This window comes from Protopterus annectens, chromosome 8.part0 (genome assembly GCF_019279795.1).
Source record: "Protopterus annectens isolate FY-2018-M chromosome 8.part0, PAN1.0, whole genome shotgun sequence".
NCBI lineage: Eukaryota > Metazoa > Chordata > Ceratodontiformes > Protopteridae > Protopterus > Protopterus annectens.
In genome coordinates, this window is record NC_056741.1 from 1,098,926,453 (window position 1) to 1,098,942,331 (window position 15,879).

Sequence of the window (15,879 nt, forward strand, 5' to 3'; positions counted from 1 at the left end):
CAAAGAAGCAAAAAAAACTAAACTAAACAATATATTCTCCAAAGCAAACTATAGCCTACTAGGCAATGATATAAAAAGTTTGAATCCCCCTCCCCCCCACACACAGCCAGCAATAACTATGCAGAGGTGTAAACAAATGCCCTGTATAACCACCTAAATAACTGTATAGACTCAGCTATACCTCACTGGATCAAAACCAGGTCCTCCCAAGAAAACAGGCCACCCTGGTGGACCTCAAGTATAAACAGATTATATAACAAAAGGAAGAAACAAATGTCTAAGAAGGAGACGGAACTGACTCAGCAGAAGAATATCCTTCACAGCTTAAACAAGCAAATCAGATATCTTGTAAAGTCCTCTAAAGCTAGTTATGAAGTTAATTAGCATCCCTAGCTAAGGATAATCATAAGGCATTTTCTTTTGCTATGTCTGAAATCTAAATGGGAATGCCCAACTATGTGCTGAACTTATAGTGGATGGTACCGCTCATACTGAACGTAAGGAAATTGCCAACCCACTAGTTGACAAATATGAGGCAAAATTCAGCACCCTGTCCTCACCAGCCATAAAGCACAGCATACCTGACACCAGTTCTCTACCTAGTATCTCCAAAGAGCAGGTCTTATCCACACTCTCCAAGGCCAAAAACATGGCCTCTATGGGACCAGATAACACCCCAGGCTGCTTACTAAACAATCTAAAAAAAGACCTAGCGGAACCACTTGACACACTCTAACCTCAGCCTGAGCACTAACTTTCTTTAAGCACAGTGGAAAACAGCAACAGTAATTCCCTTACACAAAGGGGCTCCATCAATCGACTGTGGGAATTACAGACCCATAAGCCTAACCAGCCTCATCAGCAAGGCTATGGAAAGATTCATCATAGAATTTATCAACAAGGACATAGATGATCTTCAAATTCTTTACCTGGCCCATTTTGGCTTCGTTAAGGATAGATCATGCTTACTGAAGCTGGTAGACTTCTTTGAGAATGTCACAAAAGACCTGGATGATTTAGCCTAGGCTTTTGACACAATTCCCCACTCAGGTATTACTGAGAAACTCTTACCTGGGGATTAACCCACATGTCACAAGATTGGTAGCCAACCGGCTCACACACAGAACGTATACTGTCAAAGTTGGGGATTCCACGTCTACCAGTAGCCGAGTTACCAGTGGCACACCACAAGGATCTGTGATGGGCTCTACACTGTTCGGAATCTATTTCTTGGAAGTTCACATCACAGTAGATGGCCTTTTGCTTACCAAGTTTGCTGGTTATTGCAAACTGGGTGCAATCACTGAGTCCCCAAACCATGTTAACTTATTACAAAAGGAGCTAACACAGACTAATGACTGGTGCCAAAGCACGGACTAAAACTAAATGCAAAATGTGCATTATTATCTCCCCTTTGACAAAGAGGAAGTCCCTGCAAATTACAATGCTGACAGCACCCACCATAAGCTCAAATCCGGTAGTGCAAAACTGGGGAACACAGATTCATAGCAATCTAAACTTCAATCACCATTTGCCCAAATGGTAAGGAATGCCCTCTATGTTGCACATCTAGTAAGAGCATTGTATCCAAGACAAAGGATGTTACTACTCCTCTGTATTTGACCCTCATCAGACCACTAACAGAGTACAGCTGCTCTCTTTTGCATGGACCTCACCAGACACCTGCAGCAACTGGAGAGACCACAGAGGTTTCTCACCAAATAAACTCATGGTCTCCAAAACATAACCTATGTGGAAAGACTGAAAGCCCTGTCACTGTACTCTGTATCTTACAGGTTGCTTTGAGGTGACTTCTGTCTGGCCTACAGAGCACTCTCTGACCCTGTCCTAATGGAAATGCTGCACATCCGCAAATCAAATGGACCAAGAGTCACTGGCTCCAGGAATCTCAACTTAGCCTGTGGCATTAACAGAGCATGCTGGAGTGACAGATACATCTCCCAGACATTGCTGCTCCTCTGGAATAAAACTCCCAATTCACATGAAGCAGAGGTCCTCAATAACCCTATTCATGCGCAACCTAGACAACTGGATGGGAGACAGTAAATTCACACCTGGGGTGGTACCTATGCCCCTCATGGACTGGGGCAGTCAGTACTGATCAAAGACTCACTCTGTGAATAACAACCATCTAACCAAGGTCAATTAGGGAATATTGGTATAACATGGTTGGGGTGTAAAGGCCCTAGGGCCATTAGCCTAATAGCCGCATATGAACCTATGGAATTTGACCTCAATCTGTGACAAGAATACAGTTACTCTTTCCACTCGGATCAGAAACTTAGAAATAAAATGCAGAGATTGCTGCAAAGTTAAGTACTTTACAGTTTATCCTCTATTTTTATTATGAGGCAGTAAGACTTGCCCTTCCTGGGTCTTCTAATTTTGTGTACCACAATTACTATAAAAGAAAGTAAGAAACAGTAAGGAAAAATCACAATAAAAAACACAACAACTGAATGCAATTCACATAAACAAACCACTCCACACCAGGGATACTCTGGAAAAACGCTTTACTGGTGTATCCGGTACCTCAGCTTTCGCCTTCAAGGAATATTTTTTTTACATACAAGCAGTTCTTTATATACAACACATAACAGAATAATCAATATCCATTAAATATAAATACTTCTCATTAAATATACTTAATCACTATCAGATGTATAGCTTAGAAGGTCCCAAGAGACAATTCAAAATTCCCTTATAATATTAAAGTGCCCTGCTCCAATATATACTTAATAAATTCATTAATGGTCACTTTTAAACTAATATTTAATTGCACACATATACTTTTATGTAAAGATGCGATTCATTATATTATTTTTGTATAAAAAATGTAATTCAGTATATTATGCTAAGCTCTGAATCTTCCAACCTTTTATATATGCATAAATAAATTGCCCCCACAGAATTTAATACTGAGTATTACATACACATGCTAAAACAACAATAGTATTTGTACACAGAAATCACATTTTTTTTAAAAGACTTTTTAAAATTTTTATAACATTTTATCACTCCTACCCAATATTTAAATTAATGTCAAGATTTAATCTCCTAGGGTAAAGGATGCCAAAATTAATAATGCATTTGGTTTCCAATTGTGTCAGTTTATGTGAAAATTCATCCGCTTGACAGGAGAAAGAGACTTCGGAGGCTTCCAGACGTTGGGGGAAAAATGGCAGGAGAATCCTAAATCCTGCAACAGCAATGACAGCAGAAATTACAAACAGAAAGAAAAGAATTTAATGTGTGGATTGAGAAAATGGTCGATCCGTGGAAGGACTTAACATTGTCTTAGATTCTGGACTTTCAAACAATGTGGTCAATTTAAAGGTTGTAAATTTGACTGATTGGACTTTAAGTAACGATGCTATTACTTTGTTGGATAAAGGGGTAAAATTTATCCCATGTTATGTATCCAGCCTTGCTGATTTGATTCTGGAGATAACCTGTTTTTGCTGTAAGTTACATTTAAGGGAATTTTTTAAAAAATAACAAAAGTGGGGTAAATGCGCATCATGTGGAAGTTGCTACAATAAATGATTACAATTGTGAATATAATATCAGTGTTGAGGAAGGTGATTTGTTATTGAATTTGTCCATTTATGATTATGAATGTGAAGAAATGTTTGATGACAGCAGTCTGGTGGGGTGGGGGGACTCTATAGGCCAAAATTATGCAGGTTTTAACACAGGCTATGGAAAGTTATTGTTACCTCGTGTTCCATATAACAGTTATTTTATGCCGCCAAAAGTATCTCAGAGTATTTGTACCTTTGAGAACGTGTTGTGTCAACAAATGAAAATTGAAAATAAAACATTTAAAAACAGTTGTATACAGTTCAATTTAACAAGGGAGCAGTGGGAAGCGTTACAACTTCTTAGATCTAATAACCAAAGGTACACATTCTTACAGGGAGACAAAGGAGGCAACTGGGTGGTCATGACTAAACAACAGTACAATAGTATGGCCATGATTCTGTTGGGGGTGGGGGACAGTGGTATATGAATTGTTATCCCACAATCTGGTAAAGGAATTTAATAGTTCTCTGCTGAAAATTCTGGAAAGAGAGGACAGACTAGGCAATGCATTGGATGCTAAAAAACTACATATAAAAATCCCCCAAAGATGCGGTATTCAAAGTAATACCAAAAATACATAAAAACATTCGCTATCCAGCTGGAAGGTTCATAGTGTCGGGTAGGGGAGCTTATCTACAGAAACTAGGTATGTTTTTGGATAGGCAACTGAAAGTTTATCTGACTAGAGTGATGTCACATATAAAGAACGGAAAGGAGTTGGCTGACATTGTTGTAGGTTTGGAATGGTCCCAGGACTACTAGTTGGCATGTATGGATGTTAATTCTTTACATACTAATATAAAGAATAAATGGGGTTTGGAAGCAGTAAGATTTATGATGGGGGAGGGCACACATACTGATTTTTTGACAATATTGTTAGAATTTTCCCTCACACATAACAGTTTTCATTTTGATAGTCAATATTTTTTGCAAAAGGAAGGTACAGCCATGGGGGCATCATATGCCCCCGCATACGCAATTCTGTTAATGAACTACTTTGAGATGGTCTATGTATATAATACAGAGTTTTACAAACAGAAAGTTGTGTTGTTTAAGAGATACATAGACAATCTCATATTTATCTGTAAGGGTGATATGCATGAATTTCAAGATTTTATGCATGCTCTGCATAATAACAGGTTTGGGTTACAGTTTTCATACAATACCAGCAGGGAGAAGGCACAATATTTAGATCAGAAATTTTATGTGGGTAAAGAAGGTAATTTAGAGTGTAAACCTTTCACCAAGGCTACTGCAGTAAATAATTTTCTTAGAGCAGACAGTATGCTTGCTCCACATCTGTTATCCTTATTACCGTATGGTGAATATTTGAGGATAGCAAACAATACTTCAGATAAAGGCAGGCTGGGTAATGAGTTTGTGAGGGTTAGGAATAAGTTATTAAGTACAGCTTACAACTTTGAAGTGTTAAATAGGGCTGAAAAATAAAGTGTTTAGGAAACTGGAATTGACACACAGAAAGAGAGGTAACGTATGTAGATGGGGGGAGTAATAAATGGAACAAGGAAGAGGACCAAAAAAGGCTGTTCTTTGTTAACAGATATTCTCCATTTTCAGAAATCCTTAAAGGATCAGACTACAGGTTTTGGCCTATAATATCCAATGATGGGAAGTGGAAGGACATTTTCTCTGATTAGAGTGATTTTTTTTCTTACAGTAGATTTAAAAATTTAAGGGAATTGTTATCAATTGGGAAACTGGCCAAAGAACAAGGCAGGAAAGATAGTTTTCCATGTGAGAGATGTAAAGTGTGCAATAAAATCAGGAATTTAGATGGAAATGTAATTAATGGTAAAAATTATAAGGCCAGGTATTATTATAATTGCGAAACTAGGGGGGCAGTTTATTTATTTTCTTTTACATTTGATAACTGGAAAGTTCGACTGGACACAGGTCCATTTTCAGCGGAGGCCCGGGGAGAAAAGTTCCAAGAACATACATTCACAACATCATATAGATTTTGAATTAACTTTTCCTTAGAGGTAAAACTAACATTCCAATGAAATGACAGCATATTGCACACACTCAGAGTAAGTAAGAACATCATTAGGTAGGACATTACATTACACACTCCAAATATGACAAGCTATACATAGCCATCCCGTGGTTATTGGACTTGTTGGAAATGTAGTTGGTAGTGATTTTTGGGAGTTAAAGGCATTTCATTGCCTTTGGTCATGATTGGACTGTGGATAGGGTGAGAGAATAACAGTTATTATTGTGGTGTAAGGGAGTTAGTTGTAATCTAAGTTTTTTTATCCTGGGGTGAGACAGGAGCATAGCCTGTTATTCATGAAGTGAACTTTAAGGAGTTTCTTACATTAAGTGGTAGTGTTGTTGGTTATTAGGTGGGTAGGGAGGGAGTTCAAGAGTTTAGAGACTGAGTAGCTGCAGACAGCTTTTCCTGCCTCACTGTTAAATTTGATGACCTCCAGGTGATTTTGGGTGCTAGATCTCAGGGTTCTAGTTGTGGTGTGGGGATTTACAAGATGTTGAATAGCATGGATTTTGTCTGAGTGGTTTAATATTTTGTGTGCTAGTGAGAGCTGATTTAACTGCAGCAATGTGCAAATCAAATCTGAGGTGGTTGTCTATTTCTACACTTAGCAGTTTCGTGTGGGTGTATGGGGCAATAATACTTTTGTTGTTGGAGGTGATGGCAAAGCTGTCTGTTAGGGATAAGGATCTATGAGAGCTGAAGAGGAGTAGTTTTGTTTTAGTTGGATTAAAAATGAGCTGGTGATTGGTAAACCATGTTTCGGCTAGTGAGAAGCATTCTTCTGTTAGGGAGAGGAGGAGATCAAGTGTGGGGGCTGCACAGATTACAGTGGTGTTGTCTGCATATTGGACAATGGAGGCTTTAGGTGTGGTGGATGGGAGTTAATTGGTGAAAAGAGTGAGGATTAAGGGACCCAAGATGGAGCCTTGGGGGACCCCTACGGAAACAGGCAGTAAGGAGGATATTTGTTTCTGCCATTGCACTGCCTATTGCCTACCTGACAGATAGCTCTTGAGCCATGCAATAGAGGAGGTACTGAGGTTTAAGGTAGTGAGTGATTGAAGAAGTTTGAGGTGGTTAACCATGTCAAACGCTTTTGATAAGTCTAGGAATGTAGCAGATACTAGAAGTCCATGATTTCTGTGTTGATTGATGGTGTTAGTGAATGATGTAAGTGCAGTGGTGTTACTATGGAAGGGTCTAAACTCTAAAGCCATGTTGCTGGATAAATAATAATTTGTTTTCTAACAGGTATTCCATCAGTTGTGAGTGTATGACTCTTTCAAGGATTTTTGATAAGGGGGGATAGTATAACTATAGGTCGACAGTTATTGAATTCAAAGGAGTTACCTCCTTTATGCAGTGGTATCATATGTGATATTTTCCATAAAAGGGGCACTATACATTCTGAGATGGATCTATTAAGTATAGTAACAGGATAGGCTACGGCTTCTGCAGCTATTTGTAGATATTCAGCAGGTAGGTTATTGGCGGGTGGTGGGTATGAGTTTTTGAAGGAGTTTTTGAATGGTCTTGATTGATACTGAATGAAAGTTGAATTGGGTGTTATCTAGTATTTCATTTGGAGTAGATACTTTTAATGAGGGCTTGGATTGTTTCAGTAAAGTATTTGGATATTGTCTAGGTTGTTTTCTGTTTTGGGTGTGGGGGTGGATGTTTTCCTGGGTTGTAAAACAGAGTTGATTGTTGCCCAACATTTTTGGGGGTTGGTAGCATGTTTCTTTTGGACATTTTGATAGTAAGAGATTTTGTCTAGTTTAATGAGTTTGTTGGCTTTGTTGCACAGTTCAAGGAAGTTTTGTTTGTCTACTTGGGTTTTACTCTTGTGAAATTGTGTCCAAGCTTTGTTCCTGCTTTTGATCAATATTCTTGTGTCTTTATTTAGCCAAGGAGCATATTTAGTTTTAATTCTAGTGGTTTTAGGGGGGCATGGTAATTTAATATTTTTAGGAAGGTTGGACAGCTTCATTGAGTGTTAACCTTTTCAAGGGGGTCCAGTTACAGCATTTTAGGCTCCTGATAAAGTTGCTGGGGTTAAAATGCTTCTTGTTTCTGATTTCCCATACTATTACCTGGGTCTTTAGGGGAGTTTTGCTTCTGAGTAGGTAAGTTGGTTGGTGGTTGCTAAGGGTGTCTGGTAGACATCCAGCTAGAGATATGTGGGATGGATGGGATACAAGTATCCAATCCAGTATGGATTGGTGTTTAAATCTTTTGTCAGTTCTAGTGGGAGATGTAATACATTGAGACTGGGTTTTGGCTGGAAAGGTTGAGCCAATCTATACAGAAGTCACATAGTAGGATATTTTATTGGGGAAGGGAGGCTGAGATCCACTCTAGTAGGTTTTCCATAACAGTGGTATTGTTCCCTGGGGAATATAGCAGCCTATAATACTGATATTTTTTTGGGGGGTTCAGTTTTAGTTTAGCAAGAGTGAGTTCTACATTTTTGAAATCTGGGACAGTGATGTCGAGTTGTTCAAGAATAAGGTGATTTTTATATAGTATGGCTACTATGATATTATACCCTGGTGCTGTAATTTCATTATTGTGAATTTCTGGTTTTGTGTATAAAGCTAATAGAGCATGGAGGCTATGGACTTTGTTGGTGTATGTCACCAAAACATGTGAATTTCTTTTGTAGGTATAAGTAGAATCTGTTAAGTTTGCTGATAATTTTAGTGCGTTTAATGAGGTATGGGATGGACTACTGAAGTACAGGGTTTCTATTGTGGTTTATAGTAAACTAATCAGAGGGCTAATTGAGTAATTATCTATGATAGGTGGGTGTGGTGAAGGGAGGTGTAAGAGGTGATGGGAGAGTGATGTACAGGTATAAATGTAATTGTAATGGGGGTGGGGTAAAGAAGTGGTTTTGGAAAACAATCATGAAAAGCACTTCTTGAAATTAACCAGGTCAGTACAATGCAGTTTAGTCTTGACTAATGAACAACCCTTTTTCTTTTGTCTTATTGTTGGTGGGCACAAATAATTTTAGGGGACAGAGTTTACAGCCTGAACAGGCTTATCTGATTCTCTCACATGGAGAAATGAGTGGCAGTGAGATTTTCTATTCACTAAGCTTTTAACTTTTTCTTTATTTCAAACTTACTACCAGATATCGGGAGTTACTAAGCTTAGTAAATGCTGTCATCTACTGAACAAAATGGAGAAGTGCAAGCCCCTGGACTAAATGCACACACACACACACACACACATATATATATATATATATATGTTGATATATATATATATATGTTGATATATATATATATATGTTGAGATATATATATATATATATATATATATATGTTGATATATATATATATATATATATATATGTTGATATATATATATATATATATAGATATAGATATACACACCAGTATTTGTGATATCAGAAGTGATTACACAGTACAAGTTTGGCTAACACTTTTGAGTATTTTAAACGTACTCCATTTGTGCTTAGGGCTAGGATGCCGCTGTAGACTGCAGGGAAGATAATAGCATATCCACACAAGATTAGTCTCAGGACTGTGACTACAGCTAAGCAAGAAGGGCAACTCCTTCATGGTGGGTGAATACCCTGGCTGTAAAGAGAAGAAAGGAACAGAATGAGACATACTCTTTAATTAAGGGATAAATGGGGAGGCAGACAGGGAGCTGAGTGTAGGACAGAGTACGTTAAAATGAGCACTTAGTCATTGGAGAAGAGAGTGAGGTATGCCTAAGTAAAGGGAAAGAAAACTACCAGCAGTTATTGAAAAAGAGGCAGAGTTGCAGGGCAAGTGTTCAAGGTAATCTGTATTAAAACAGTTTTCAAGCCAGCCCCAATAAATAGCACACATATCTTAACTCTAGCACTTTAATCTAATCTTCCCTATTTCAGTTATATTGAAAATACAACAGTTCAAATACAGGCACTTTAATATAAGCTTCCCTATCTCCTTAATATTGAAAATACAACAGTGCAAATACAGTACAATCGAAGCACTTTATAGGTGTTGCACCAAAATCAGAAAAATGTAGGTCTTTTATATAGTTATAACAGTACTATATCCCCTATGGTACATGAAAGCAGTATCATTAGCTGGGGAAAAACAGGAAGTTTTACTTTGTCCCAATGGTAGTCAGATTTAATGTTTCCTACAATAATAATGTAGAGAACACACAAGTATGCTATTACATCTGCTAAGAACCTTTAACAAATTTGTTTTAATTCACATGCAGCAGTCAGCATGTGGACGTACATTCACTAGTGAACTTAGAACAATTATACGAAAATAGCAGTTATATAGCAGATGATTGCACAGCTTTAATTATAAATTCCTTATTTATGAAATACAGTGAGTTAAAACAACACTTACTGGCAAGCACAGACCGCAGGGACCAGAGAGATGTCCAGATAAAGAGAGTACTATGTAAAAATGGTGCCACCTTAGTGAGCTTCTACTTGTAGGTTCTTGTGGGAGGAGGGGAATGAAGTAGCTACTATGATTGTGGGAGGTGATTAAGGTACCCTCCGAGCTGCGAAAGGCCAGGGTTGCGGAAGGCTTGTGGATATATATATATATATATATATATATATATATATATATCTTAGGATGTGGATGTCCCTCAGTAAAATGGTATATAGGGAATTATGGAACACATGGGTGACATTAACAGGTATAGGTTAGAGAGCCCAGTTGCAGAACATTTTGTTACATGTCATGCAGGTAGTGATACTTCTTTGTTTTACTGTGTGTTAGCTAAACCCCATTTTAATCAAGGGGATGAATTTACACACAAACTGACACAATTGAAAATCAAATGCATTATTAATTATGGCACCCTCTGCCCTAGGGGATTAAATCTTGGCATTAATTTGAATATAGGGTAGGGGTGATAAATTGTTATAAAATGTTTTTGTTGTTTTAGCATGTGTATATATACTTAATATTAAATTCTGTGAGGGCAATTTATTTATGCATATATAAAAGGTTGGAAGATTCACAGCTTAGCATAATATGAATTACATTTTTATACAAAAATAATATAATGAAGCACATCTTTACATAAAATTATATGTGCACAATTAAATAGTTTAAAATTAACCATTAATGAATTTACTAAGTATATAGTGGAGCAGGGCACTAATATTATAAGGGAATGTTGAATGGTCTCATGGGACTTTCTAAGCTATACATCTGATAGTGATTAAGTATATTTAATGAGAAGTATTTATATTTAGTGGATGTTAATTATTCTATTATGTGGTGTATATAAAGAAGTGCTGCTTGTGTGTAAAAAATATTCCTTGAAGGTAAAACCTGGGGTACCAGATACACCAGTAAAGCTTTTTTCCAGAGTATCCCTGGTGTGGAGTGGTTTGTTTATGTAAAAATCAAAATAAAAACTACCAACCTTTCTAACTGAGTCTCTTCATCAATGTAAACACTAGAAAATGCAAGCAGTCTGCATCAGGATCATAATTAAGACCCATCCACAGAGAGATTTAAAATAAATTTATACTAATGTCTGTGAAGCAACTAACACTGGTGGGTCTATGACAAAGAAAATCTTTCCTTTCTGACTCTTAATGGCTGCTCTTCTCTGAAGTATCATAATTTGGGGAAAGCCCTCTATACTACACTAACTCACACTGACATCATGCTGCGCTAAAAAGAGCATGCCTAGACCATGAACCTACTAGTTCACTTCCAACCAGACAGCAAGCACATTCATGCAAATGAAGACACCAACAAAGGGAAAAATGTAAATTGTGCAAGAATAAGGAAGCATGCCCATTCTTGACTTTTAAAGACTCAAACTGGAGCTGCCACACATAGGGGCAATAAAGACAACAAACAGAGACGAGGAAGGGTTAAAGGGCCTATGAAGGACGGACTCAGCACAGATCAACTGAGCAGAAACAGTAGGTCCACAACTAGGAAGATTTCAAAACAGTATAAAATCTTCAGGAATGGGAGAACTAGGTCTTGGCCAACCAGCAGTGGCTCAGATGGGCAACTCCAAAAGTATTGTAATAGCAAAGAAAGCTCAACTTCCTGCAGTCACAGTTCAAGCAATAATGACTTAGCGATCCAAAACAATGACCAAGCAGCTGTGGCACAAATGACAATGGAGACATTTTTTGAAGCAAGGATTAAAAGTAGCCACTTTCTTGGTGAAGTGGCCCTTGATCACAGCATTTTCAGATGGATACTTTGCTGCTAGATGGGAGAAGCTAATGAAGTTATCAATTTACATGAACTATAATCTCAAACCTTTTTGTATAAGAATAAGACTTCAATGTTATGCCCACTCCTTGAAGATCCTAAGGTTCATCAGCAATCTCACTCATGCATCTTCAAAACATGAGCTACAACAGTATTTTCAATATATCCATTATATTTGTCCCTGATACCCTCCTACAACTTGGTTTTAAGCTTCCTTTTAGTTTCACCTATATAACATAGGTTGCAGGGACGCCTCAGGACATATATAACTCAGCAGAACCACAAAAAAGCTGGCCAAGAGAAGAGTCTTAAACAAAACATTTTGTTAAAATTTCTGTATATAAACATATATAGAAAAATAGTAAGTACTATATGGGTAAGTGCACACGTGCAGCTCTGGAAAATTAACTAAATCCTGCTTAGTTCTTATGAAGTATGCGCATCAAAAAATATCCTCAATGTTCTTGTCATGAAACAAGTGGACACGCAGTAGTTTTTCTCAAGCAAAGCTTCCTTCAGAAAGGCGAGCACCTTGATAAACAGTACAGAACAAATGTAATCACTCGGCACTGAAAGTGGTGCTCATCAACAATTAACTGAAGAAACTTCATGTTCAGATCCCAGAAGGGGACAAACCAGTAAATATATTGTATGTCTAGAAAAATCAGATATATGTTCTGCATAGCAGAGGTAAGACTCATTGAGATTAGCTGTTTACAACTTGACATGCAGGATGTGCTCACTAAAGTCTCTGAGCTCCAAGGAGGAGAAAAGTCTCCGAGCTCCAAGGAGGAGAAAAGTCTCCAATTCAAGTTTTGAAAATAAGAGATGTGAAAGTAAAATCTCTGGCTTTACTCTGAAAACAGAGATAATTCTGATGGACCCATTTGAGAAGTGCCAGTTTAGTCTGACCCAGGAGCTCTATGGAGAAAGCCTGGTCTACAGTGGAGGCCTTTCAGCAGAGGGTCCTGAGAGCTTTAGGATGACCAACCCCCATGACCACCTCAAAAACCCAATGGTCCTTTGTGACAGTTCTCCATCCTAAGGAGAACTATGATAAAATACCCAGCCCCAGTGGATGGTCTAGAACAGCAGAAAAGAATATTGTTTCCTTCTAGGGAGCCTATCTCAATTGGAAAGGAGGGTCTAATTCCTTGGGAAAAGTCCCATGGTATCCAAGGTGGTCTACTGTTCTCATCCATAAAGGAGGACAGCCAGAGTCATACCATTCTCTAAAGCACATAGAACAACCTGCTGCCAGGCCACAGCATAAGCACAATCAAATGTTACTTGAGGCCACACAAAAGCATGCTGAAAAAGTCAAGGTAAGGGTTTCAACACACACTTCCTTCACACTAGAATAAGGAAGGAGTGCATGCCTTTCAACTGTGTTTGGTGAAGTAAGAATAACTTGAAACATGTAAACATGGGTTAGAAAGATGAGGGGAATTAAGACCCAGGATAAAAGAGAAAAACATCCTCTTTTCCATCATGTCCCTTGATTTACATTCATTATAAGGTGGTAAGGAGTGTTATGCTCTTTGCAAACTTTACTCAACTGCAGAGAGAACACAGGAGCTTGACCTAGGCTGTCAACAAAGGATCTCATGCAACTCAGGTGGGTGCATGCACAAGCCATACACCTTCAAAGAAGTCATAGATGTAGTTCTGGTTGATCCCAAGCGATAACCATGGAATCCTTGAGTTCCATGACTAGGATGAGAAAGACTCTTTCTCTTTTGTTCTGCAAACAGCTCATTAAGGCATTTCCGCTGAGGGAGAGGTAAGGGGGCCACAAGCCAAATCACAGTGGACTTCAAAAACCTGAAGTATTTTCTAAGGCATGAGTCATGTGTGAGGCAATGTATGCTGGACACTACTCATTGCCCTTGGCCATTTCTGAAATAGGGGCCTCTGGTTGTCTGAGTTTCCATACCAGGACACAGAGGGTGGAAGAAACCCTCATCTGACCTTAACTCTAGAATGGAAGAGTCAAACCTTTCTAGACGTGTTGGATCAAGCAAGTGAATTAGCTCAAATGATAGGGCACCAACACTCTGGGCTATACCACTGGAAGGTATCTTGGGGAATGAAACGTGTGGGTAAGGCCTGGCACTGGCATTATCCTATATTCTCTAAAGATGTGCTGCTGCACCTATGAGAAAACATCCCAGCACGCATCAGACAGCTGTCCAGGAAACCTTAATGTGGGAGGTTCCACTGCAACCTCCTCAAACTGAACCATCAGGCCTTACAGGGCCTGGAAGACCAAGGAAGTTTCTTCAGTCATAAGTTGTTCCATTGAGTGTATAACTGGGGGACTTGACGGACAGGGTCATTTCAGACTAACAACTAAGCTTCAATGTTTGATCAGGAGATGGATTGTGAAGACACAGTAGGATACATACACAAGTTGTCCACCATGGTTGAATCTCTTGTAATTCTCTTATTTACTGAAGAAAAGATAAATGCAAACTTGACTTCTGGCTAAGTTGAGGGGGAGAGACTTCAAGACACCCCAGCGTAGCCATCAAATGGAAAGCCACACTTCCAAACTCGTATGGCCATAGTCTGCCCTCTGTGTTTTTCACCTTCTAATAGTTTTTCAGCATTAGGACATGATCACTCTGAGGATTCTTCACATAACATTTTACTTGATACATGTGTGTCTACAAAATCTGCATCCATCCAAGCAGTGACAGACTCAGCACATGGTTGGTTGATGCCTGAGAAGCAGCAAGAACAGGTCACATGTTGGTATGTTACTTAGATGATTTCTTAATTATTACAGATGGATAATCAAAGGCAGTTTTCATTTGCAGACAACTAACAGCCAGTGTATTTCTTGAAGAATGGCCCAGATATGGTAGATCAATGCTGTCACCTTCCAATGGACATGGTAAGAAGTTCATGGATGCAGAAGTCAGGGTAAAAAAAATGACAGATCATCAAAAAGGCCTGATAACAGATCTGGTAGGATTTCTAAATTACACTTGTTCAGAAATCTGTAAAAATGACTTAAATCAAATGCATTAACAATGCTCTCTGACAAATCATAACAGCAATACTGGAACGCTCTTAACATGCATATGCTTATAAAAGGAGGGGTGAGCTCCCATCACTGACCAACAGTCTCATACTTATGATGTACTAAAAGCATCCAGGGATGGAGCAATGATCTGCACACAAATCACAAGAGAGATGGGACACAGCTGAGATGCTGCAACATTACCTCTTGGAACTGTGCCATTGTGGACAGCAAACTTGCTGTGGAAGCAGAGTTGTCTAATATGTGTGATTTGTAGTGGATACTCAAAGGGTGCTCAGCTAGGACAAGCAGTTTGTACAGGCTACAACTGGTGCTGAAAGAGCTACTGCTTAGTTTTATAAAACATATCACATGCCAAATGAAACCTATACCTGCAGTCTCATTTTGGCAGCTTGCACCAGAAGCAAAAGTGGTGAGACATGCAGTGAGAGGTGTGGTCTAGGATAATGAAGAAAAACTGTAATGATGTAATGATGGCATCCTGACCCAAAAAAAAAAAAAAAAACAACAGAAGTGAAGATGTGAGCATCTTCTTAAAGACTGTAGGCAGGTTACTCAAACACAGAGGTGCCGGTTTGAACAAGCAGTTGGAAGACCAGGTAACGGAATTTCTGGTAGATAAGTGAAGAACTGCCAAAATGTCTTTACTATGGTAAATCTGTCCATCAGTATACACTGAGTGCAGCTCAGTGGTAGGCCAAACATCACAAAAAGAGGAAGAATAAACAGTGCCATAACAGGGTGGGCTAAGCTAGAAGGGGAGAATGGAGAAGAAAGGAGGAGAACCAGTAGGGGCACACATTTAAAGAACTAGTGAAGAAAACTGATAGACAACAGTCAAAAGACGACGTGGAGATGTGTCACCTGTTCTGATCACAATGTGGCTGGCAGTCTGGAAATAAACAGAGTTCTTAAAGTGAAACAGTCATGGCTTCTAACCTGCACAATACGTTTGGAGGTAG

General features: G+C 38.6%; 1 protein-coding gene across 43 annotated transcripts in view; it reads right to left on the reverse strand.

The window, feature by feature from the left end:
* Window positions 1-15,879, reverse strand: part of LOC122809254 (titin-like) — a 3,339,665-nt gene that overhangs the window by 1,040,810 nt on the left and 2,282,976 nt on the right. The window lies entirely within an intron of this gene.